Source organism: Gorilla gorilla, chromosome 7 (genome assembly GCF_029281585.2).
Source record: "Gorilla gorilla gorilla isolate KB3781 chromosome 7, NHGRI_mGorGor1-v2.1_pri, whole genome shotgun sequence".
NCBI classification, from domain to species: Eukaryota; Metazoa; Chordata; class Mammalia; order Primates; family Hominidae; genus Gorilla; species Gorilla gorilla.
The window spans coordinates 25,485,615-25,512,338 of NC_073231.2; the positions used below are offsets into that span (position 1 = coordinate 25,485,615).

The 26,724-nt window shown below is 44.1% G+C and overlaps 1 long non-coding RNA gene across 1 annotated transcript; it reads left to right on the forward strand.

The window, feature by feature from the left end:
* The first annotated feature begins 4,766 nt into the window (after positions 1-4,766).
* LOC101128854 (uncharacterized) lies at positions 4,767-15,805 on the forward strand. The gene is made up of 3 exons (XR_175260.5): positions 4,767-4,935; positions 14,131-14,255; positions 14,470-15,805. It is a non-coding gene; the product is annotated as an uncharacterized lncRNA (long non-coding RNA).
* Positions 15,806-26,724: the final 10,919 nt, after the last annotated feature.

Below are 26,724 nucleotides of genomic sequence, written 5' to 3' on the forward strand. Positions count from 1 at the left end.
TGTAATGTCTTTTTTTTTTTTTTTGATGGTGTCTCGCTATGTTACCCAGTCTGGTCACCTTAAACTCCTGGGCTCAAGCCATCACCTCATCTCAGCCTCCTGAGTAACTGGGACTACAGGCACACGCCATTGCACTTGGCTAGTCATTGCCAGGTTGGTGCAAATGTAATGGCGCGTCTTGCCATTAAAAGTAACGTCAACAACTGCAATTATGTTTGCGCCAACCTAATAGTAAAAAGTCATTCACCTCAAAACATTTTTGGAACGAAACAAGGTATGATTAGTCAGGAGAGCATCGCGTTAAAGACATGGAGGGAAATGGCATGGGTTTGGATCAGGGCTGCAACTGTTGTGGCCCCTCCCTAAGGACTGAATTTCCTCCTGTGGTTATTAAAATGGAACCAACAAACACACACAAAGCATTCAGAACAGTATCTAACACTGAGGGAGCAACAACAAATGTTATGACTGTTACCTAAATAACAGTAATACAGAATCATGAGCCCTTCCAGTTTAAATGAACCTTAGACAACACCATTTTTCAACAGAACATGACAACACTAAGGCTTTCTATGATCATTTAACACACCCCCATATTGCCTGTTATTAAAACACTTAAAGTATAATAAATATATATATATAAAAGAAGAATATGCAATCAAAAAAATAAAACAAAATAAAATAAAACACAATCCACATGTAGAGGTGACTACATTACGGCCATGTGGCCTAAACAGATTCTGACAATAGGCACGGATAATAAAGAGTGGCATGGCTTTTCAATCTTTTGTTGGTAGTTTTTTGTTTGTTTGTTTTTTGTTTTGTTTTGTTTTGTTTTGTTTTGAGATGGAGTCTTGCTCTGTCTCCCAGGCTGGAGTGCGGTGGTGCGATCTTGACTCACTGCAACCTCCATCTCCTGGGTTCAAGCAATTCTCCTGCCTCAACCTCCTGAGTAGCTGGATTACAGGTATATGCCACCATGCCCAGCTAATTTTTGAATTTTTAGTACAGACGGATTTTTGCCATGTTGGCCACACTGGTCTCGAACTCCTGACCTCAAGTCATCTGCCTGCCTCAGCCTCCCAAAGTGCTGAGATTACTGGCGTGAGCAACTTGTCCCCAGCCAGTACTTTTTTGTTTTTGTTTTTGACTATAAAATACAGCTTTGTCTAAACTGTAACTGATTTTTAAAACATGTACACTAAACCTAGTGCTTAACAAATGAAGAGATAAGTATAATTTGATGTTCTTTTCACTGATTTCTGTTATTATCACAGCATAATCTAACTATCATTTCATCACTGGGCTTCAAATTAGTTATAAACATATTCCTCTTGACAACATGGAAGACGCAATGTAGGCACTGAAAATGCATACATTTGTTGCCCTGAACAATTGTATAAGGCAACACTAGAAGCCTGCGGAGGGTCTGAAAGGAGAGGCTAAGGAAAGAGGGAGGCACCTACAGGCCAGAATAGAATAAATATTTAAGAAACTTGCAAACTACATGTGTGTGTGTTGGGGAGGGCTGATCAATAACGATTTTATAGAAAAGCTACCATTTGGGGTGAGCCTTACCGGACCCTTGGGACGCCAACAGGCGGAGATGAAGAAGTGTATTCCAGGTGGGGATAGCCTCTGCCCCAGTGCCTGGGGGCATCCAGGTTCCTCCTGCTGGGCTCTGCACAGCTTCCTGCTGCCGCCCTCCTCTGCCCTGGCCCAAGGGGGGGAGGGGCGGCAATTAAAGGCTGCGACCTGGGTGCTCCCCTGGCCCCTCTCTGCTGTCTTCGTGTTGCCCCCCATTCCCTGGCCTGGTGCCCACCTGCCGTCTCTCCCTCTCCTTTTTCTCAGCTTCTCCCTCCCCCCACTCTTCCTCCCTCTCTTCCCCTTCTTTCCCTCTCCTCTCTCCTGTATCTCTTTCCTTCCTCACTTTTTCTCTCTCCCTCCCCTCTCCCCCCGGCTCTTTCTCTCCTCTTTCCCCTATCCCTTCTCTCTCCCTTTTTCTCCCGGTTTTTCCCCCTTCTTTCTTTCCTTTCCCTCTCCTCCTCCCTCTCCCAATCCCCTTTCTCTCATCTCTCCTCTGTGTCTCTCCCCAGTCTCTTTTATCTCCTTCTCTCCCTTTCTCCCTGCTATTTCCCTCTCTACCTGCTTTCTTTCCCCTGCTCCTCTCTCCCTCTCTCCTTTGTATCTCTCCCCCCTCCTTTCTCTCCTTCTCTCTCCTCTAATTTCTCCTTTCTCTCCCTTCTTTCCCTCTCTGTATCTCCCCCCTTTTCTCTCCTCTCCCTTTTTCCCTCCACTTTATTTCCCTTTCTCTTCCCCCTTTCTTTCCCCCCTCTCCCTTCTCTCTGTCTCCCTTTCCCTCTTCCCCTCTTTCCCTCTCCCCCCAGCTCTCATTCTCCCTCTCCCCCCAGCTCTCACTCTCCCTCTCCCCCCAGCTCTCACTCTCCCTCTCCCCCCAGCTCTCATTCTCCCTCTCCCCCCAGCTCTCACTCTCCCTCTCCCCCCAGCTCTCATTCTCCCTCTCCCCCCAGCTCTCACTCTCCCTCTCCCCCCAGCTCTCACTCTCCCTCTCCCTCCCTCCCTCATCTCACCTAACCTGGATTCTTCGTGACTGATTTTTTTAATTCTATGGGAAAAAATGTTTCGTTTTCAGGAACAAGAGAGAAAAGCATTTCTCCTCCCCAACAGATCAACTATTTGAAATGCACATAAACTCTAAGTTTCTCTCAGCAGAGAAATTGGTCCCTAGAAACTGATATTTTCCCCCGAAATTTTCTTACGGCACCAGAACTTTGTCTAGCCTTATTTACCATAAAAACAACATTGTACACTCTAAAAGTCAAGACAGGATAAACAGCAAAAATCTCACCTGTAATCTCACCTTAAACCTAACATACTCTTCCCAGCCTAACAAAATCATTAGCAATTCTTGGATTCCCTCCAAGTCTTCACTCATGCACTGACTTCACGTAGCTGTAATTGTTAGCAAAACTTATTTCACGAAGAGCATCTATTCCTACAAACTCAGGTTTAAAGCATTTTAAGATGAACTCAGTATAACAAGATAAACCCAAGTGACACCAATTTTGAGATTTTTTTTTTTTTGAAACCTGGGAATTCAAACTGCAGTGGGCTGAATTGGAGCTGCCTCACCTGGACAGGGTGTTGTGCCCCTATTTAGGCTAGAAAACCCTACCTTTGGGTAATTTGATGATTGGTTGCATTGGAGCTCAGAGCCTGCAGGTGGGAGTAAGCTTCTCTTGAAACAAGGGAAAGGTCAATCCTGGGACTCGGAGGGGTTGAAAGGCCAATCTTGGACAGCTGTGAGCAAAAGAACTTCCTCCTCTCTCTAGGCTGAGGGGTAGAAATTGGGCCAGTATCTCCACACCCCGACAACTTCCAAATGCCGCTCTGGCCACAGGGAGGCAGGAAGTATCCCTGGTGAGGGACAGTCCTGGGAGGGTCCCAGGATGGCTCTGGGCCTACTTTGTGCTTATAAATTATTCTCCATACTCTTCTTCCTTCCATTATCCATAGACTTCCCCCTCAAACCCCGAAACGGAGTCTCACTCTGTTGCCCAGGCTGGAGTGCAGTGCCGTGGTCTCGACTCACTGCAACCTCCGCCTCCCAGGTTCAAGCGATTCTTGTGCATTAGCCTCTGAGTAGCTGGAATTACAGGAGTGCACAACCACTCCCGGCTATTGTTTGTATTTTTAGTAGAGGCAGGGTTTCACCACGTTGGCCAGGCTTGTCTCAAACTCCCAACCTCAGGTGATCTGCCCAACTCCTAGGCCTGCCAAAGTGCTGAGACTGTAGGCGTGAGCCACTGCGCTGGGCCTATCCTCAGGCTTTTACTAAAGACACTTAAGGGTTACAGCCTGGTCTTTATTTGAGTTAGTTTCCAATGACTGCTGAACAGATTCACAAACTTGTCTTAACACGACAGAAATTTGTTATCTCGCAGTGCTGGAGGCCAAAAGCCAAAATCAAGGTGTCGGCAGGACTGTGCTTATTACAAGGGCTTGGGGAGAATCCTTCTGTCTGTCTCCCGCTTTAGGCCCCTATGTTCTTGGCTTGTGGCAGCATCACTCTACGCTGTCTGTCTCCACGTGGCCTTGCCTCCGTGCCTGTTTTCCCTCTTCTTCTCCTATGTGAACACCGTCACTGGAATTAGAGTGCACCCTGGTAATCTAGGATGATCTCATCTTGAGATGCTTAATTTCATTACTTTGCAAGGATCCTATTTCCAAAGGTCACACTCACAGATTCCAGTCGGACATGATTTTTTTTGAGGCAGGTCCATTCAACTTGCTATCATTGTGGTGTGGGAAATGCAAGACAGAAACTGCACCACCTTGGAGACAAACTGGACTAGTGGAGAGCAGTGTCCCTTCCCCTACAGCCAGAGCTGGGGGAACAACTCGGCACAGTGGAGGTCTCACAAGGCACCAGGAGTAAAGCAATAGGCAGGGCTATGACAGCAGACCCGAATCCCAGGACCCGGGGATAGGTCGTATCTTAGGAATATCTGCCCATGAAGGCAGTGGGCCGCAGCATCCCACTTTGAGGTGCCAGTGCTGATTCTCATTCCTTCCAAAATGGTAAACCATTAGGACGTCTGGATCCCTCCCTAAGATCAACCCTGGAGGAGCTGCAGAGGAGAAACAGGGCACAAGAGGACCAGACAGGGCTGTGGGGAGTGGGGAAGAAGAAAACGAATTGTTAAAGTTCTGTTGCTCCCTCTCCCCCAACATCCTCCTGGGACATACAGTGATGGCCCCCACACCTGGAAGGACTCAAGCTCTGAATCCAGCACCTTCAGGAAGCAAGTGATGGCATCCCAGAGGCCCTATGCTTGAGACAGACTGACGAAAACAGGTGGATCTAGGTAAAATCAGTCTCTGCTACCCTCCTCATCTAAACCCTCAGTGCAGGTGAGTCAGGATGCAAATGTAAGGAGGGTTCCCTCCTGATACTGCTTCTCCCCAGCGTACGGACAGAAGAAGGTGACAGGGTGACTTGAGGAGTTATTTAGGGGCCGGGGTGGAGGTGCCACTCCAGCTCTCTGGTGCTGGACAGTCCTCTCCGGGCATATCTTCTCCATTACATCCACACTAAGCTCACAGAGACTCACAGTTACAGGGTCTATTTCCCTGAATACTCATTTCCTTACAAAATACCCAGTATCTCTGTTGCTGAGGGAAAGGCATATATGTCAAAATAAAAAGATTTTGTAAGGCCCAATCATTTCAAAACAAAAACATGTTAGGTTATTGTGTGCACTGGAAGTAAAATAATTAGAAGCAAAATAATTAGAGAGCCAATCATTTTAAATTAGCCAAAAAAACTTAAAAGGAGGTTGCAAAGAATAATTTTCAAACAGTTAAAGATATGACTCTCATACAAATCATAGTGAGATGTATTTTAACTCAGATTTAACTCCAAAAGAATGCTAAAGTTGGTTCAAATGAGAATTTCAAAGATGGGGTATATATGTATAGTCAATGGAAGACAGATTACTAGAATATGATTGCTAAATCAGACACCAAATCAATGTCTTACAGAGCAAAAGAAAACAAAAATAAAACCTTTAAGGTATTCTTTTCTACTAGACAGAAACTAGTTTTTATTTATCAATTATTGACAGATTAACCTGTAGCTTCACACAATATGAGCCCTAAGCAGTTATAAAGAATAAGTCAAAAGCAATTATCCTAAGAGTTAGATAATCTTTGAATGGAACTAAACAATGCTCCAGTATGACACTAAAAGGACTTGTGCTTTTCCTTTGCCTTAGTTCCAAGTTTCAGACAATTTTTCTTAAGAGAGATAAAAGAGGCCAGGCCCAGTGGCTCACGCCTGTAATCCCAGCACTTCAGGCAACTGAGGTGGGCAGATCACTTGAGGCCAGGAGTTTGAGGCCACCCTGGCTAACATGGTGAAATCCTGTCTCTACTAAAAGTACAAAAAAATGAGCCGGGTGTGTTGGTGTGTGCCTGCAATCCCAGCTACTCAAGAGGCTTAGGCAGGAGAATCATGTGAACCTGGGAGGTGGATGTTGCAGTGAGCCGAGATTGCACCACTGCACTCCAGCCCAGGCCACAGTGCAAGACTCGGTCCCACAAAAAAAAAAAAAAAAAAAAAAGAGAGAGAGAGAGATAAAAGAAGATAGGAGATAGCAGACTGAATGAATGAAGAACGAAAAGGCAAACTAATAGAAAATATAAAAGAAGTTAAGAGAAATGGAGAATAGAAGTTAAAGTGCTTAAATTTCAATTAAAAAGAAGTACCAGAAAGAGAGAGAAACAAATAGAAAAGAGAAAATATTTGAATATTTGAATAGTGAGCTATATTGTCTAAAATTGTCTTTTAAATAAAGATCTCAGATAAAAAAAAATCCATAAAGGAAGAGATAAGGAAAAGCCCACTTTCAGACGTACTATTAAAAAGTTTAAGGATATATCCCTAATTATATATGTGGAAATTATAAAAATTTACAAAGGAAAAGAGCATATAGCATTCAAAAAACAAAAATCTAAAAACAAGAAACAGATTTTATAAAAAGCAACACTGAATGCAAGATGATAATAGAGTAATAATTTCGAAGTATTCAGAAAAATAACCATAAAATTTAGTATATTTAGCCAAAGAGTCCTTTGAATATGAGGGCATGACAAATAATATTCTAGGCAGACAAAGGCTCAGATAAATGACTGTAGAAAGACCCACACTGAAAACAGTTCTGAACAAACTTCCTAAATAAAGGAGAGAAAATTCCAGATGTTGCAAAAGAGGAATGAAGTAAGGTGATGAAATCTTTTGTAAGCAGAAAATACAGGACAAATTGAAATATCAAAATTTTATAAATAGGCCCAAATATGTAAATAATTAAAATGTATTTTAGACAATTATTAAACAAAAAATTGGCAGGTTGAATTTTTTCAATACTGGCATCTGTTGTCTAAAACAGAAATTCTAAAGAAAAAAATGGTTGAAAAAGAACGGAAAAATGTATCAGGAAAAATCTAAAGAAAGATTATATATATATTTTAATATGATTTAAACAAGATTACTAGAAAAAAGTTATTAGTGATGAGAGCTATTTCATAGTGATTAAAAGTTTTGATATACCAAAACCATTTAGCAATTTTTAAAACTTTATTGCTTTAATATTCTCAAAATATACAAAGAAAAAGTGATAAAACTGCTAAAAAGTTTTTGATTAAATCACCATTATGGTAGGAAATTTCAACATACCTCTCTACTTGATAGGTGAAATAAAGGAAGATTATCCAGAATAAAGATAATATATACAACACAAAGAACTTGACTTAATGGACATATGTAGTGTCTTCAACAACTTTATAATGTATATTTTCAAGCTTATATAAAATATTTATAAAATTATGAGTAATAGAGTAATAATTTCAAAGTATTCAGAAAAATAACCATAAAATTTTGAGTATTATATTTAGCCAAAGAGTCTTTTGAATATGAAGGCATGACACTCCCTAATTATATATGTGGAAATTATAAAAATTTACAAACAACATTTGTAAATTTCCTAGGCACACATGAAAACCCTCAACAAATTTCAAACTGTATCATACAGACCTGGGTTTCTGATCGTAGCTTATTTATGTTAAATATAAACAAAAAAATAAATTTCCCGAAATTTGAAAATTCAGAAATGCATTGTGCTTAGTTAATAAGTTAAAGAAGAAATTGTAGTAAAAATTATGTCTTATGTAAGTTTTTATATTTTTATCTTTTAATTGTAAATTGACAAATTATAGTTGTATGTATCTATGGGGTACAAAATGATGTTATTATTTATGAATACCATGTGCAATAATTAAATCAATCTAATTAACATGTACGTATCACCTGAAGTAGAGTCATGCACCACATAGTGATGTTTAGGTCAATAAAGGACCAAATATATGACAGTGGTCCCATAAGTTTATAATACTATATTTTTTCTGTACCTTTTCTATGTTAAGATATGCTTAGATACATAAATACTTACAATTGTGTTACAATTGCCTGCAGTAATTGGTACAGTAGCATGATGCACAGGTGTGTCGCCTGAGAACTATAGGCTGTTATCATATAGCCTGGGTATGTAGTGGACTATGCCACCTAGATTTGTGTAAGTGCACTCTATGCTGTTCATACGATATAATTGCCTAACCATGCATTTCTCAGAATATATCCCCATCTTTGTGAATTTCTTACATTGACATTTTGTAATCATTCACCTCCTTGGTTAAATTTATTTTTCTAAGTATTTTTTAAAGCTATTGTAAATGGAACTGTTCTCTTGATTTCTTTTTCAGACAGTTCATTGTTAGTGTATAGAAATGCTACTTGTTTCATTGTTGATTTTGAATCCTGCAATTTTACTGTCTTTGTTTATTAATTCTATCAGTTTTTTGTGGGTTTTTTTGGTAGAAACTTTAGGGTTTTCTATATATAAGACCATATCAACAAATGGTGACACTTTCACATCTTTCTTTCCTATTTAGATGCATTTTACTTTTATCTCTTGACTAACTGCTCTGGCAAGGACTTCCAATACTTTGCTGAGTAGAAGTGGCAAGAAGGAGTGGGAATGTTTGTCTTGTTCCAGATCTTAGAAGAAAAGGTTTCAATTTTTCACTATTGGGTACAATGTTTGCTGTGAACCTGCCCCACATGGTTTTTATTGTGTTAAGGTGCATTCCTTCTATACCTTATTTATTGAGAGTTTTTGTCATAAAAGGGTATTGGATGTTTTCAAATGCTTTTCTGCATCCAATGAGATGATCATATAGTATTTGTCCTTCATTCTGTTAATGTGACGTATCACATTTACTGAATTGCCTATGTTGAACTATGCTCACATCCCAGGGATAAATCTCCTTTGATCATGGTAAATGATCATTTCAATGTCTTGTTGAATTTGGTTTGCTAGTATTTTGTTGAGGATTTTTGCATCTGTTTCATAATAAAATGTTTAATGATTCAGAATTGAATGACAATGAAAATAATTGATAATGTATTAACAATTGATAACATATGATAATGATAATCAAAACCTTAGGGTACAGCCAAAATAGTAATTCAAGATGTAAACACCTGTGTTGGAAAATAATGAAACCTCAGATTAATGAGCTAATTGTTTGTTATTTCAATGAACAAAACAATAAGCCAAAAATAATAAATAAAATGGAAGAGATAATAAAAATACTAATGGAAGTTAACAAAATAGGAAACAAACGTATAATACAGGATGTCAGCAAAGCCAAAGTTGATTTGTCAAAAACAAAAAACTTGAGAAGCCTCTGAAAACTAACAAGAAAATGAAAGAAACCACAAGTGAAAAATATTGCGACTAAAAAAGGGGAGAATCTGCAAAAAAGTACTTGAGATAAAGAGATTAAATGACATGCCCATGTTCATAGCAGCACTACCCAAAATAGCTAAAACACAGAAGCAACCCAATGTCCATCAACAGATGAATGCATAAACAAAATGTGGTATATACACATAATCAATTATTCAGCCTCAGAAAGGAAAGAAATTCTGACATATGCTACAACATTGAGGAACCTCAAGGACATTATGCTAAATGAAATAAGGCAGTCACAAAAAAACCAATATTATATGATTCCACTTAAATGAGATACTTAGAGTAGTCAAAATCACAGAGACAGAAAGTATAATGGTGGTTGCCAGTGGCTGAGGGAGAGGGGAATAGGGACTTATTGTTTAATGGGTACAGAGTTTCTGTTTTACAAGATGAAAAAAACTATGGGAGATGGATGGTGGTAATGTTTGCACAGCATTATAAATGTATTTAATACTGCTAAGCTGTACACTTAAAATGATTAAGATGGTAAATTTTATGTTATGTGTATTTTGCCACAATAAAAAAATTAGGAAAAAATGTAAGTGATAATAAAATAATACTACCAACAACTGCTTGCCAGTAATTTTGAAAACTTAGATGAAGTGAATAAACTCTTACAAAAAAAGTAATGAACTAGAACAACTCAAAAAGACATTAAAACATTAAACAGCCTTAGAACTATTAAAGAAATTAAAACTGTGTCTTAAAATCTTCCCACAAATAAAATATTTGACTATTAATATTTTTCTAAACTTTTAAGAAATAAGCAATTTTGAGTTTTTCAAATACTTGCAAAAAATAGAAAAGGGGGCATGTTCCCCAGCTTATTTATGAGTTCAGAATAGCCCAAATACTAAAACCACAGAAAGCAAAAATGTCATGCCATTCCATTTTTAATATGAATGCAAATAGTTTTTAAAATGTTAAAAATGTCCAAGTAACCTAAAAACATATTTAAAAGAAAATACACTTTGACCAAACTGATGTTATCCCACGTATGCAATAATGATTTAATACTTTGAAAATTAAGAAATATAATTCACCACATTAAGAGATTAATAGGAATACATATAAAATTTTTTAGTTAATACAGGAAAATAATTTCATAAAACTCAACATCCACTCATAATAAATTATCATTAAATTCGTAGTAAACAAAAACTTTCTTATGAAGAATATCTGTTTTAAAATCTAGGTAAAATATGATCCTATGTCTGTAGATTGTAGAATAATTACAATTCCCACTTATACTCCAGCATGTAGGGGAAATCTTAGACAGCAAAATAAATCAAGAAAGAAATTAGACTCATAAGGATTTGTAGAGGATATAGTTTTTTAAGTGGACAACCTGCAAGAATATATGGATAAATGACAAGAATGGGAGTTTAGCAAAGTGTCTGGATATATAATAACATCAACTGATAATGCATCAAGAAACAACTGGAAAATATAAACACAGAACACCATTTATAATGGTATCAGAGAATAGCTAAGAATGTATTTAACAAAAGACATGCAAGATTCTACAAGGATAATTTTTAAATTGTATTAGATATTTTACTAGAAGCAAAGAAATGGAGAAATTGATAGATTCGAACAGAAAATAAGCAAAATAGGCCGGGCGCAGTGGCTCACGCCTATATTCCCAGCATTTTGGGAGGCCGAGGTGGGTGGATCACCTGAGGTCAGGAGTTTGAGACCAACCTGGCCAACATGGTGAAACCTCATCTCTACTAAAAATACAAAAATTAACCTGGCATGGTGGTGGGTGCCTGTAATCCCAGCTACTTGAGAGGCTGAGGTAGGAGAATCAACCTGAACCCGGGAGGCAGAGGTTGCAGTGAGCTGAGATCGCACTACTGCACTCCAGCCTGGGTGACAGAGCGAGACTCCATCTTAAAATATATATATTCTTCAAAATATTATTTAAGGAAAGTGAAAAAAATTTACAAATTGGGAGAAGATATTTCTATTATTCAGCTCCAACAAACACTTTACATATAGAAAATAAGTTTCTTTCAAATCAATAGAAAAAGTACAAATGATCAGTTAGAGAAACAGACAAATGTACAAATGGACATTTCAAAGAAGAAATGCATGGCTAAAAATCATAAGATGTATTTAATAACAGAAATGAATACTAAGACCACTATGAGGTACCATTTTATAGTTAATTAACTGGCAAAATACATACAAGTTTAGAAAAATCAAGTATAAAAAAAGATGTGAATTCACAGGATCACATTGCAACTGAGACTGATGCAATAAATTGCATAAATGGTTGTCCATCAATGGTTTTTCAAAGTGCAACTACTTTAAACAACAGTTTGGTAATATTTCCTAAATTTGATCATTTATACAACCTATAAGCCAGCAATTCCACTCCTAACTAAATACTCAAAAGAAATTTATGAACATATACAATAGGAAGTAGATACAAAAACATTCATATTGTCACTGTTCATCTTAGCAAAAAAAGTTGAAACTACCCAAATGCTCATCAATGGGAGAATGAATGAACCAAGTATAAAAGGGTGAAATGATCGCATATTATAAACAGAGGAAGTGAATAAGCTATAATTTGTGAAAATAGAGATAAATCTTAGCAATTTAATGTTAAATAGGAAAGTTACCCCCCAAAGATTACATAAATCTCCATATCATTTTTATAGTCTAAAATAACTAAAATCAAAATAGACTTTTTAGGACGACAAAGAGGTGAAATAAAACCATTTTTTAAATAAAGCAAAAACATGATGCATACAAAATTCAGCATAAGACTTGCCTCAGATGGAAGAAACTAGAAAAAGTGAACGGGCGGAGGTACCCTTATGGTTAGATTAGGTTTATTATCAATGGCTGAGCTTTTATTTGCATTGATGGTTTTGCGAGTGCTCATTATATTATTAAAAATAACGAAATAAATCCCCATGATGAAACTGAGTGAGGTACTAAGGATAGGACTGATCTAATTCTGTGGACCTAAGGTCCATAGAGAGTTTAAAAATAGGACAAACATTAAAATGCAATTTGGTGGAGATATTATCAGATGCGAAGTCACTTAGGAGTAAGGAAAAAGTTGCAAAAGAAAAAGTACAATGGAATGAAATAAATAAGCAGGAAGTAAAGGAATAAATAATAGATGGGAAAGGACTTTCACCACCATCTTTTGAGTCACACGTCCAGATGTTTGCTGATCCGCAATACCATTGAGCCATTCTCGCCTTTGGTGATAAAGGCAGTTACTGTGAAAACACGCTGTTCTATTATAAAGAGATATTGCTAAGTTGAACTCTTCTTTCTGGGGCAGCTTCTACTAGAAGGCAGTTGCTAAATGTTTCTAGAGGGAACCAGCTGTGGGAAAACTATTAATTAGCCTCAGTCATTATATGCAGATTAAATTGGTTAATTCAATATAGAAAGCAGATAGGAGGAGTTGGGGTGATGTTCTTTTGATATGGTAAGAAAAGCATACAAGGTTTTATTATTCCCAGTGGAGCAGAAAGAGGATTTTCACTCAGAAAAAGCTGAACGTAGCTCCAAACTAAACAAATAAGACAGGATAGGCTGGGCACAGTGGCTCGCACCTGTAATCCCAGAACTTTGAAAGGCCGAGATGGGTGGATTACCTGAGGTCAGAAGTTCGAGACCAGCCTGACCAACATGGAGAAACCCTGTATCTACTAAAAAATACAAAATTATCCAGGTGTGGTGGCACATGCCTGTATTCTCCGATTTGGGGAATGAACACACTATCCCTGAAGGAGGAGGTAATCTGTCAGCTGAGATATGCTTTGAGTCTTTAGAATCCCCAAACTCACAAAGCTGAGGTCCAGAAATGGGTAGAACATAAACAACTAAAATAAAGTTTTGTGTGAGTTCCAAAACATAAGTTGATACTTAGAATAATTACAGTAAAGATCACTCAGAAATTACACACAAATGTATCACGTAATTTTTTCATTAAAAAAATCTAAACTATCTTAAATCTTCCCATCACTAAAACTAAAAGGAGTGATCTTGAACTCCTAGGTGTCCAAGGGTCTGGCAGTGCCCACTGCAAGCACGTTTTTTATTTGAAGTGCCATTTTTAATCTTAAAATTTCAGACCAATTTTGGATTCCTCTATACATATATTCAGGTTTTGTTTTCAATAGTAAAACATTTAAAATATCTTACTAATAAGCAAAAACTAATAGTTTGGGTATACCACGCTAAGTCTACGGTCTTACATCCACTTGTTTATTAACACATATTCTATCTTGAGAAGAATCACTATAATTAACTTTTTCTGATTTAACTTTTGCCTGAATGTGATCTTTTTATTTAGTAAAAATATGTTATTTCAGATGTGTACTTGGAAATTTAGAAACATAATTCTCAGAAGGTTGAAAAGAAATGGAAAAAGTGCCCAAATTCAGAAATGGGCCCTTGTTTGCTTTTGGTACCCACTCATTTTCACACCTGTAAAATGTGGATATGAATACCTACCTTTGATAGAGAGTTGGCTAGCTATTCACCAAACCCCTTCCACTCTTACTGGGAGTAGACTACATTTCCCAGCTTCCCCTGCAGTTGGGTGTCGCCACGTTCCTGAGTTTTGACCAAAGCAATAGGAAGAAGAAGAAAGGATAACTCATGCAGGATGGGAAATAAACCAAAAATTTTAAGAAACACCAAAGTTATTCCTCTTTCTCTCTCTTCCCTTTTTGACAACCTTTTTTTCCACACCTAGGGCCACCTTGGAAGCCATGTGTTAACACTGAGTGATCCTCATCAGCCAAGTCCCTAATGCATGGAAAAGAACCTCCTGACCCCAGTCCCCAAAGACTGGACTTTTCCTTTGCAAGAAATAAGGATGTATTGTATTAAGCCACAGTGCTCTTCTATTACAGAAGATTAAGCAGTGCTTAAATTAACATATATCCCCCAAAAAAAACATGGTCAGGAGTGAGATAACTCTTATAAAGTAATTAGCACCTAGTGTCACGGAACGTGGATTTCTGTCAATGTGAGGCCATGGGACCCTGGAACAATGCTGCCACTTCCTATCAATCTGTTTCTTAAATTGCAGGGTAAAGTTCACCATAAATAACAAAGTCATGGAGTCAAGCTGTCACAATTGGCCACCGTTTCTAACGCAGTTGAATTGTATGCATTGACAGGAAAAAGCAGGAAGGAGTGAAGACAGAACAAGGGGAGAATGTAACCTGAGTTGGAAGGTGTAATATTTAAATGTATTTGCAAACCCGTTTTGGGCCAAAAGGGGTAGGAGGAAGAGAAGACGCATTTGCTGAGATCTATTATATGCCAACTGGAGGACTACAAAATTCACAATTCACATCTGTTGTCTTATTTCTTTCTCATAATCCCAAAGTTAATTCTCAAGTTACACATTATCATCTCCATTTACAATTAAGAATTGATGCTCCAAGAAGAAAGATCTCACAGTGTGTAGGCAACAGACCTGGGATTCAAACCTATATTGGTGGGTGTTAATGTGCTTGTTCTTTCTGATGTAAGCATGTAAGCTTTCCACATCTCTGATTCCATGCTCAAGGTGGGCCAAGCCATGCTGCTTGTAAGACAGGGTGCCTGTGATGACACGAGTCATTAATGCAAGTGTCAAGTGCCATGCAAGCACAGAAGCCACTTAAAATGGGTTTTCAGAAATGAAAGCTGGGCTCAAACAGAGCCCACTTTCAAGGGGGCCTGGTTTAAGTGGCCAAACTCTCAAGAAGAAAGGCATTAAAGGAAGAGCCTTTCTGCTGGGCTGGCAAAACTTTAGGTTCATGAATTCAGGAGGAGACTGAGGAGGAGAAAACAGGGTTTTAGAATGCAGCCTCAGGAGCTTCCTGCACCTCTCAGGCCAGGAGGTTGGCTTTTCCAATTGTGCGATTAAGCTATTCTACCCAGCCCCACCTCTCATTTTCAATTAATCTGCACTAATGAATTCAACAACCAAAATGCATTTGCTAATTGAGGTGCTTGCTGGCCAGGTCATCCCCGCTCCCTTGTCTAACAGCTGGTACTCCCCACTGTGCCACGGTAAAGTAGGGTAGTAGAGGCCTCTGCTCCCCTCATCCCCTGCTGCCCCTGAGGGGAATACCCAGTGGGCAAGAAAAGGCCCAGCCTGGGAGAGAATGCTCATAATATATTACTAAGTCACAGACAGAAATTGCTCCTCCGGGCAGTCTTTCACTTTTTGTTTCTAAGTGAAAGCTCATGACCATCCCAGCCATATTATCTCCCTGGCCCTTGGAAGCTGTTATGTAATGGAAAGGGCATTAAACTCAGGCCAGGAAATTCTTGATACAGAACCCAGACTGTTGTTTATAACTGGGTTGACTTTGGAAAGTGACTGCCTCCCTCTCGGTTTGCTCATCTGGAAAATGAAACTAATGGAACTGACCTTGGAGTCATGGTGAAGTGCCCGTGAATGTAATCAGAACATCTCAGTTTCTTCTTCTATACTGAGGGGCATGGCCAGCTGGGCATGGGGAGATGGTAAACTAAGGGAAGCTTGAGTTTACCAGTGGGTGGTAAATGTACAGAGTACAAAGAATGGGGGTGAGGGTGGGTCAGGGGGAGCTGGGAGTAAGGCATCAACTGGCAGGAGATGGGTTGGAAGTGATGGCAGTGGAGAAGGTGGGTGGCTGAGGAGTTGAGATGCTCATTGAAGGAATAAACAGACAAGACAGGGGAATGAGACTCCAGGCAGGAGTGGAGAATGAGAAGGAAATAAGAACAGAACAAAGCAGAAAGACAGAGGAAAGCTGGGGGCTCAGCCTCCCCTTCTGTTCCTGCATCTCACCCTCTGCAATGGCAGCCTTACAAAGGATGATGACTTTTGCAGGCGCCACCTGTGAAGATGGGTTAGTGGACTCTCCAAAAGCCATGTGCAGCCTTAAGATTTCTTTTCTTTTTTTTTTTTTTGGCAAAAAGGGCCTGACAAAACCAGCCCCCGGCCAAGATTCCTTTGTCTATGTGGATGCAGAGAAAGGGAATGAGCCAGACCCGGGGGAGTCACTGTCACCATCACCTGGGAACCAGCTCTGGAGGCAGAAGCCCAGACCATCCCCTGATCCTAGCACTGCCCTTGGGGCTGAGGATTTTAAAACAAAAAGAAAGAAAAAAAAGGCCTCAGTGCCTTTCCCCAGGGGAGTGAAGGGGCTTAGAACACCTGGGAAGTTACCTCAGACACTGGGGTTTCCCTAAGTCAGAACTATGAGCCACCAAAGGGAAGGTTCTGGAAATTTGCAATTCTAAGGATGAGGCTGTAGGACAACACCAGAAAGTAGTCCGGGGCTGAGAGTCAGTGAGAAAAGATACACCGTAATCCAGTCTGGGGCTGGTAGTCAGTGGGAAAGGACCACACTGGGATCCAGTCGGGCTAAGAGTCAATCAGAAAGAACAACACTGGGATCCAGTCCAGGGCTGAGAGGCAGTGGGACAGGACCACACTGGGAGCCAGTCCGGGGCTGGGAGTCAGTGGGAAAGGACCACACTGGGATCCAGTCCAGCTGGGAGTCATGGGAAAGGACACACTGGGATCCAGTCCAGCTGGGAGTCAGTGAGAAAGGCCCACACTGGGATCCAATCTGGGGCTCGGAGTCAGTGGGAAAGGACAACACTGGGATCCAGTCCGGGGCTGGGAGTCAGTGGGAAAGGACACACCAGCATCCAGTCTGGGGCTGGGAGTCAGTGGGAAAGGACCACACTGGGATCCAGTCCGGGGATGGCAGTCAGTGGGAAAGGACACGCCGGCATCCAGTCCGGGGCTGGGAGTCAGTGGGAAAGGACACACCAGGATCCAGTCTGGGGCTGGGAGTCAGTGGGAAAGGACATACCAGGATCCAGTCCGGCTGGGAGTCAGTGGGAAAGGACACACCAGAATCCAGTCCAGGGCTGAGAGTCAGTGGGAAAGGACATATCAGGATCCAGTCCGGCTGGGAGTCAGTGGGAAAGGACACGCCGGCATCCAGTCCGGGGCTGGGAGTCAGTGGGAAACGACACACCAGGATCCAGTCTGGGGCTGGGAGTCAGTGGGAAAGGACATATCAGGATCCAGTCAGGCTGGGAGTCAGTGGGAAAGGACACACTGGGATCCAGTCCGGGGCTGAAAGCCAGTGGGAAAGGACACACTGGGATGCAGTCCGGGGCTGGGAGTCAGTGGGAAAGGACCACACTGGGATCCAGTCCGGGGCTGGGAGTCAGTGAGAAAGGACCACACTGGGATCCAGTCCGGGGCTGGGAGTCATTGGGAAAGGACACACTGGGACCCATTCCAGCTGGGAGTCAGTGGGAAAGGACGACACTGGGATCCAGTCTGGGGCTGGGAGTCAGTGGGAAAGGACCACACTGGGATCCAGTCCGGGGCTGGGAGTCAGTGGGAAAGGACACACCAGGATCCAGTCTGGGGCTGGCAGTCAGTGGGAAAGGACACACTGGGATCCAGTCCGGGGCTGGGAGTCAGTGGGAAAGGATGACACTGGGATCCAGTCTGGGGCTGGGAGTCAGTGGGAAAGGACCACACTGGGATCCAGTCCGGGGCTGGGAGTCAGTGGGAAAGGACACACCAGGATCCAGTCTGGGGCTGGGAGTCAGTGAGAAAGGACACATCAGGATCCAGTCCGGCTGGGAGTCAGTGGGAAAGGACCACACTGGGATCCAGTCCGGAGCTGGGAGTCAGTGGGAAAGGACCACACTGGGATCCAGTCCGGAGCTGAAAGTCAGTGGGAAAGGACACACTGGGATCCAGTCTGGGGCTGGGAGTCAGTGGGAAAGGACAACACTGGGATCCAGTCCGGGGCTGGGAGTCAGTGGCAAAGGACACACTGGGATCCAGTGAGAAAGGACACATCAGGATCCAGTCCAGCTGGGAGTCAGTGGGAAAGGACGACACTGGGATCCAGTCCAGCTGGGAGTCAGTGGGAAAGGACACACTGGGATCCAGTCCGGGGCTGGGAGTCAGTGGGAAAGGACCACACTGGGATCCAGTCCAGCTGGGAGTCAGTGGGAAAGGACACACTGGGATCCAGTCTGGAGCTGGGAGTCAGTGAGAAAGGACCACACTGGGATCCAGTCCGGGGCTGGGAGTCAGTGGGAAAGGACACACTGGGACCCATTCCAGCTGGGAGTCAGTGGGAAAGGACGACACTGGGATCCAGTCTGGGGCTGGGAGTCAGTGGGAAAGGACACACTGGGATCCAGTCCGGAGCTGGGAGTCAGTGGGAAAGGACCACACTGGGATCCAGTCCAGAGCTGGGAGTCAGTGGGAAAGGCCCACACTGGGATCCAGTCCGGGGCTGGGAGTCAGTGAGAAAGGACCACACTGGGATCCAGTCCGGAGCTGGGAGTCAGTGGGAAAGGACACACTGGGATCCAGTCCGGGGCTGAAAGTCAGTGGGAAAGGACCACACTGGGATCCTGTCCGGGGCTGGGAGTCAGTGAGAAAGGACCACACTGGGATCCAGTCCGGAGCTGGGAGTCACTGGGAAAGGACACACTGGGATGCAGTCCAGGGCTGGGAGTCAGTGGGAAAGGACCACACTGGGATCCAGTCCGGAGCTGGGAGTCAGTGGGAAAGGACCACACTGGGATCCAGTCCGGAGCTGGGAGTCAGTGGGAAAGGACCACACTGGGATCCAGTCCGGAGCTGGGAGTCAGTGGGAAAGGCCCACACTGGGATCCAGTCCGGGGCTGGGAGTCAGTGGGAAAGGACCACACTGGGATCCAGTCCGGAGCTGGGAGTCAGTGGGAAAGGACACACTGGGATCCAGTCCGGGGCTGAAAGTCAGTGGGAAAGGACCACACTGGGATCCTGTCCGGGGCTGGGAGTCAGTGAGAAAGGACCACACTGGGATCCAGTCCGGAGCTGGGAGTCACTGGGAAAGGACACACTGGGATGCAGTCCAGGGCTGGGAGTCAGTGGGAAAGGACCACACTGGGATCCAGTCCGGAGCTGGGAGTCAGTGGGAAAGGACCACACTGGGATCCAGTCTGCGGCTGGGAGTCAGTGGGAAAAGACACATTGGGATCCAGTCCGGGGCTGAAAGTCAGTGGGAAAGGACAACACTGGGGTCCAGTCCGGGGCTGGGAGTCAGTGGCAAAGGACACACTGGGATCCAGAGAGAAAGGACACACCAGGATCCAGTCCGGCTGGGAGTCAGTGGGAAAGGACGACACTGGGATCCAGTCTGGGGCTGAAAGTCAGTGGGAAAGGACGACACTGGGATCCAGTCCGGGGCTGGGAGTCAGTGGGAAAGGACAACACTGGGATCCAGTCCGGGGCTGGGAGTCAGTGGCAAAGGACACACTGGGATCCAGTGAGAAAGGACACACCAGGATCCAGTCCGGCTGGGAGTCAGTGGGAAAGGACGACACTGGGATCCAGTCCAGCTGGGAGTCAGCGGGAAAGGACACACTGGGATCCAGTCCGGGGCTGGGAGTCAGTGGGAAAGGACCACACTGGGATCCAGTCTGGGGCTGAAAGTCAGTGGGAAAGGACGACACTGGGATCCTGTCCGGGGCTGGGAGTCAGTGAGAAAGGACCACACTGGGATCCAGTCCGGAGCTGGGAGTCACTGGGAAAGGACACACTGGGATGCAGTCCAGGGCTGGGAGTCAGTGGGAAAGGACCACACTGGGATCCAGTCCGGAGCTGGGAGTCAGTGGGAAAGGACCACACTGGGATCCAGTCTGCGGCTGGGAGTCAGTGGGAAAAGACACATTGGGATCCAGTCCGGGGCTGAAAGTCAGTGGGAAAGGACAACACTGGGGTCCAGTCCGGGGCTGGGAGTCAGTGGCAAAGGACACACTGGGATCCAGAGAGAAAGGACACACCAGGATCCAGTCCGGCTGGGAGTCAGTGGGAAAGGACGACACTGGGATCCAGTCTGGGGCTGAAAGTCAGTGGGAAAGGACGACACTGGGATCCAGTCCGGGGCTGGGAGTCAGTGGGAAAGGACAACACTGGGATCCAGTCCGGGGCTGGGAGTCAGTGGCAAAGGACACACTGGGATCCAGTGAGAAAGGACACACCAGGATCCAGTCCGGCTGGGAGTCAGTGGGAAAGGACGACACTGGGATCCAGTCCAGCTGGGAGTCAGCGGGAAAGGACACACTGGGATCCAGTCCGGGGCTGGGAGTCAGTGGGAAAGGACCACACTGGGATCCAGTCCGGGGCTGAAAGTCAGTGGGAAAGGACAACACTGGGATCCAGTCCAGCTGGGAGTCAGTGGGAAAGGACACACTGGGATCCAGTCCGGGGCTGGGAGTCAGTGGGAAAGGACACACCAGGATCCAGTCTGGGGCTGGGAGTCAGTGGGAAAGGACACACTGGGATCCAGTCCGGGGCTGAAAGTCATTGGGAAAGGACAACACTGGGATCCAGTCCAGGGCTGGTAGTCAGTGGCAAAGGACACACTGGGATCCAGTGAGAAAGGACACATCAGGATCCAGTCCGGCTGGGAGTCAGTGAGAAAGAACCACACTGGGATCCAGTCTGGGGCTGAGAGAAGTGGGAAAGGACGACACTGGGATCCAGTCCGGGGCTGGCAGTCAGTTGGAAAGGACACACCAGGATCCAGTCCGGCTCGGAGTCAGTGGGAAAGGCCCACACTGGGATCCAGTCAGGCTGGGAGTCAGTGAGAAAGGACCACACTGGGATCCAGTCCAGCTGGGAGTCATGGGAAAGGACACACTGGGAACCAGTCCGGGGCTGGGAGTCAGTAGGAAAGGACCACACTGGGATCCAGTCCAGCTGGGAGTCATGGGAAAGGACACACTGGGAACCAGTCTGGGTTTGGGAGTCAGTGAGAAAGAACCACACTGGGATCCAGTCCGGGGCTGGGAGTCACTGGGAAGGGACAATGCTGGGATCCAGTCCAGGGCTGAGAGAAGTGGGAAAGGACACACCAGGATCCAGTCCAGCTGGCAGTCAGTTGGAAAGGACACACCAGGATCCAGTCCAGCTGGGAGTCAGTGGGAAAGGACCACACTGGGATCCACTCCTGGGCTGAGAGAGTCAGTGGGAAAGGACACACCAGGATCCAGTCCAGCTGGCAGTCACTTGGAAAGGACACACCAGGATCCAGTCCGGCTGGGAGTCAGTGGGAAAGGACACACCAGCATCCATTCCAGGGCTGAGAGTCAGTGGGAAAGGACCACACTGGGATCCAGTCTGGGGCTGGGAGTCAGTGGGAAAGGACCACACCTGGATCCAGTCCAGGGCGCTGGCAGTCAGTGGAATGCCAAGTGAAGGATCCTTCCTGGGAGACTGCCAGTGGGTCAGGCCAGGGAAACACACAGTGACCGCGGGTGGTGTTGCCTTTGCTGCCAGAGACACTATCCCTGGTTCTGGAACGCGGGTGCTGTCCAGGGACTGCAGGTTCCAGCTCTTCCCTGCTGCTGGAAGGGGATGTAAGTCACCCAGGCTATCTTTCTGAAGCCAATTGCCCTCTGTGGACACCTAACTCAGGCTGCCAGTTATCTGCCTCTGGCTTTATCACGCTTGAAATGAGGAATCAATTTCTTAAAAAAATCATCTGCCCCAAGGAAGATAGTTCAGATACCACCCAGCATCAAAGAGGAAGAAATGGCAGGAGGTTGGGGGTGGGGAGGGAATTTTGACTCTCTTGAGGGCCTCCAGTCTCAAACCTATGGGCAGGTGTCAAAGAATATTGGCTGCACTTCATTCATTCATTCAATAAACAGTTATTGAGTGCCTCCTTCATGACAGTTTCTCTGCTATGTATATTCTATGAAAACGACAGATTTCCTGCCTTCAGAGGTCTGGGGAAGGAGAAATTCAGCAAAGAATAACAAAAGGTGGTATGTGACATGCTCGGGCATACTAACACCAAACAATGATGGCAAGAGATGGGAGGAGGAAGTGATCATACACATTCTTTATTTCAAACTCTCATTTCACAAGTAAGGGAAGCAAATCCTTGAAAGGCGAGTACTTGTTAATTTTTTAAAAAGAATTTTGTAGAGACGGGTCTCACTATGTTGCCCAGGCTGGTCTTAAGCTCCTGGCCTATACTCGAGCCTCCTACCTCAGTCTCCCAAAGTGTTGGGGTTACAGCTGTAAGCCACAGTGCCAGGCTGAAAAGGGAATTTACTTAGAATAATTTAGTGCTGATGGGAAGTGTTGCAGGTGCTTCCAGGTATTCTCATCTGGCTGGTGTTAATTCTTAGGAACTAGTGAAGAGATGGAAACCTTGGGTTCTGAGTTCAGGCTCTTCCAGAAAATCTTCACAAATGACATCAGCCTTAAACAATCCCTCCTTTTTCTGAATTCAAAGCTCTCTGTTGTCTGGCTTGCTCAGATTTAACACAGCATGTTCTGGATAGTGTGCACTGACCAGACGCAGCTCTTACATAATGAACTGTTTGGCTCATTAAGCTTGGCTACCAAGCTTAGGAGCTAGAGTTACTCAACTTCCAAATGGAGTCTCACCCTCTATGGAACAGGGAGTTAATGTTATCCTCAGAGAGTTGAGGACACTTTGATTATAGTCTCAGAGATCTTCTTTAAGGTAATATTACCACTAGAACTCCACTCTAACCTCAAACATTCTACTCCTCCAAGACTGGACTCCAGATTTTGCTCTTTGAAGTCATACTTTGTTCCCTATAACCTGGACTGGGTTCTGTCTTATTTCCCTTACTCTGTCTTGGCCCAGAACCAAGGGGCTAGATTTCTCTTCCCCAGATTTCTACCTCCTAATGTGTAGCACCTGCTGCCTCCTGCCTGCCCTTGCCAGAGCTGACCATCACCAGTCCGGACCTTTGCACGAAGGGTCTGCTCTCTGAGTCACATCTGATATGCCCCAACCTCAATCTGTGCATAGATTCCTGGTTAACTCACATGTCACCTGTCCTTTCTTCTCATTCACTAATCTATTGGTTTCAGACTCAACTTTCAACCAATTTCCATGTATAGATTTCCCTCCTGTTACAGATCCACGGCTAACACCCACCCTTCCTCAAAGTCCTAGTTCTAGATTCTTGGCAACATGCCACACTTTGGTCTTCTTTATAGTCCACCCAGGTCTCAGGTGTCGTAGATTAGCAGTGGTCTTTGAATGATGGGCAGATCCTTCCTGGATGGTCATCTCCAGCGTCGCTGGGGCACTTGGTCAATCTGCAGCTGCTCTGATGACAGCACAGGGGCCCTAGCACCACATCCCCCTTCCCATCCCAGCCTAGTCCACTGTCCACAACTCCAATTCCAGGCCAAGGTTGATGCGTTCAACTCTTGGCTGCTCTCATCTCAGTTGCTCAGAAATCAGAGGGATGTTGTCCATGCTCTAGAGGAATAAAAAATCACCACCACTGTTCAGGTTCGACATTTTGCACCCAGGTTCCAACCGCACCCTGCTCTCCCCTGCTATTCATCTTCTCCTCTCCTCCCCCTTCCCTCCCACTACCTACAAGGAAAAAGTAATAACAAATAGGAAGGCTAATTCTAAGTTTGTGAGCCCCAGCATGTATGCTGGCCCGCCTTGAGTCCTGTTATTTTCTCCAGTGTCTGGCTTTGACAAGACTGATGACATTTACGTTTTCCAAAAGCTTCAGTAAAAGGCACTTTAGCTGCAATCACCTCCATCTAATTTCCCCAGTCAAAATTTTTTTTTTTTTTGGCTTAAATCACACAACAGAACTAAGGCCTGAGCTGCTCTGACAACTTGTCACCAAATAGGGCTCAGCCCAAATGGGCTGTCTTGAGAACCAAGGACAAAAGGGGGGAAAATGGACTAAGTGGCCTAAAAATGAAGTGAAAGGCTGCAGAAAAAGAGGAGATTGGCAGGAGTCAATTTGTTAAAGTTCTAGAACAGGTGGCATCGTGTTGTGTGGGGCCCAGAATAAACAGAAAAGATGTTATTTCTTCTTTTTTTTTGGGATGAAGTCTCGCTCTTGTCTCACAGGCTGCAGTGCAGTGGCACGATCTTGCGTCACTGCAACCTCCGCCTCCTGGGTTCAAGCGATTCTCCTGCCTCAGCCTCCCGAGTAGCTGGGATTACAGGCGCCTGCCACCACGCCCGGCTAATTTTTGTATTTTTTAGTAGAGACGGGGCTTCACCACGTTGGCCAGGCTGGTCTCAAACTCCTGACCTCAGGTGATCCGCCTGCCTCGGCCTCCCAAAGTTCTGCGATTACAGGAGTGAGCCACCGCACCCGGCCAAAGGATGTTATTTCTCTAGAGAGGAATAAGAGGGTGCCTATGTCTGGCCGGCTGCAGTGGCTCACACCTATAATCCCAGCAATTAGGGAGGCCAAGGCAGGTGGATCACTGGAGGCCAGGAGTTTGAGACCAGCCTTGCCAGCATGGTGAAACCCCATCTCTACTAAAAATACAAAAATTAGCCGGGCATATTGGCGTGTACCTATAGTCCCAGCTACCTGGGAGGCTGAGGTGGGAGAATCACTTGAACCCAGGAGGCAGAGGTTACAGTGAGCCAAGATTGCGCCATTACACTCCAGCCTGGATGACAGACCAAGACTCCATCTCAAAACAAACAAAAAAAGGGTTCTATGTCTGGAAGGAGAAAATAACGCCATTGCCCATGGGAGTCGTCATCCTAGAGAGGGAATGTGGCTGGCACAGGGTACCCACCTTACAGTAGAACCCAAGGGGAAGGGATGAATGGATACCTTTCTTTTGTGCAACAACTCTGAATAGCAGGATAGTGTGCTGGGGAAACTAAGGCCCAGACTTTTTGCCCAGAGCTGCACAGTGACTCAGAACATGAAGGAAAGACATTTGATGAAACAATGCATTCATTGTTAAAATAAATGTATTCACTGAAGAACTATGTGCATACAGAAAAGTATTCAAATCATGAGGGCTCATCTCAACCAGTTTTCATAAAGCAAACTTGCACCACCACCCAGATCAAGGCAAAGAACATTTCAAGAAGCTCTGCTCCTGCTCTCACTTAGTCGCTCACTCCCTGAAAGGTATTATCATCCTCATTTCTAAAACTAGTGATCAGTTGAGCCTATTTTTGAATTTAATATAAATGGAATCATATATAATATGTACCTTTCTGTGTCTAATTCATGTTTGTAGATATGGTGATGTCATTCATTTTCATTGTTATATCATATTCCATGTAATTATATCACAATTATTTATTCATCATACTATGGACAGATCTTTGTGTTCTTTCTAGCACTTGTCAGTAATAAGACTGTGAACATTATCTCTGGCTTGGTGCATGTAAGCATTCACTTCTGTTTGGGTGCACATGTAGAGAAGAATTGCTAGTTCATGGGATACATGTGTGCAGTCAGCTTTAGTAGGTCCTACCAAGCAATTTTGCAAAGTGGTTGTACCAGTTCATTCTCTTCCCAGCAGAGTATGAGAGGCCCAGTTGCTCTGTTCTTACCAGCACTTGATGTCTCAATTTTATAGCTTGATATATAAATTATATGGTAAGTGTGTGTGGTTTTAATTTGCAGTTTGCTGTTGACTAAAGTTTTGTACCTTTCCATGTGTTACTGACCACTTGGATATCTTTTGTAAGCCTTCTGTCTATTTTTCTAAGGTGTGTATTTTTCTAATGTATTATTTGTCTTTTTCTCACTGATTTATAGTTCTTTATATATTCTGGAGATGAGTTCTTTGTTACTTACATGTATCCCAGCAGAAGTTGTGGCATGTCACTTACAGAACTTCATGACACCAATCTCAACTCTTTACTCTTTTTTTCACCCATCTCCCAACTTTGCTTTTGATCTGATGTCACTTGTCCCATTCTCTCTATGATCAATCCAGGCTCCCACAAATATGTCTGATTCTTCCTCTTCTCCATGTGGCCTAAGCATCACACCCAGAAGCAATGCAGCTAACAGCAGACAGATGCAAGTTCATCCAGCCCCTGTGCTCCAGCCCTGCTCCATGCAGCAGCCCTAAAATAGCCCCGAGACTCACCCAGGACTGTGAGCCTAATAAGGGTCAGGGGATGTGTGGAGGTGAGCCCTATGGAGAGTAGAGGACAATGCTTTCACCTTCTCTGGGCTCTAGAGCAGTGTGGGGGCCAGACATATCAGTGACAGAGCTTCTGCCGAAAATGGTAAACACTGAGAGAAGATGGACTTTGTATAGAACACTTGTTTCATAGGTTGAAAAGGCTACTAGTCTGGCTGGAAATCAGGGGATCAAAATCTTACCTTGTCACTGCCTCGGTTGAGTAGCCTATGTTGGTTTACCCAGGATTGTCCCAGTTTTAGCTTTTAAAGTCTTGCACCCTGTGAAACCCTTCAGTGCCAGGGTAATTTATCACCCTGTTGCTGCCTTCTAAATAGCTGTGTGTTT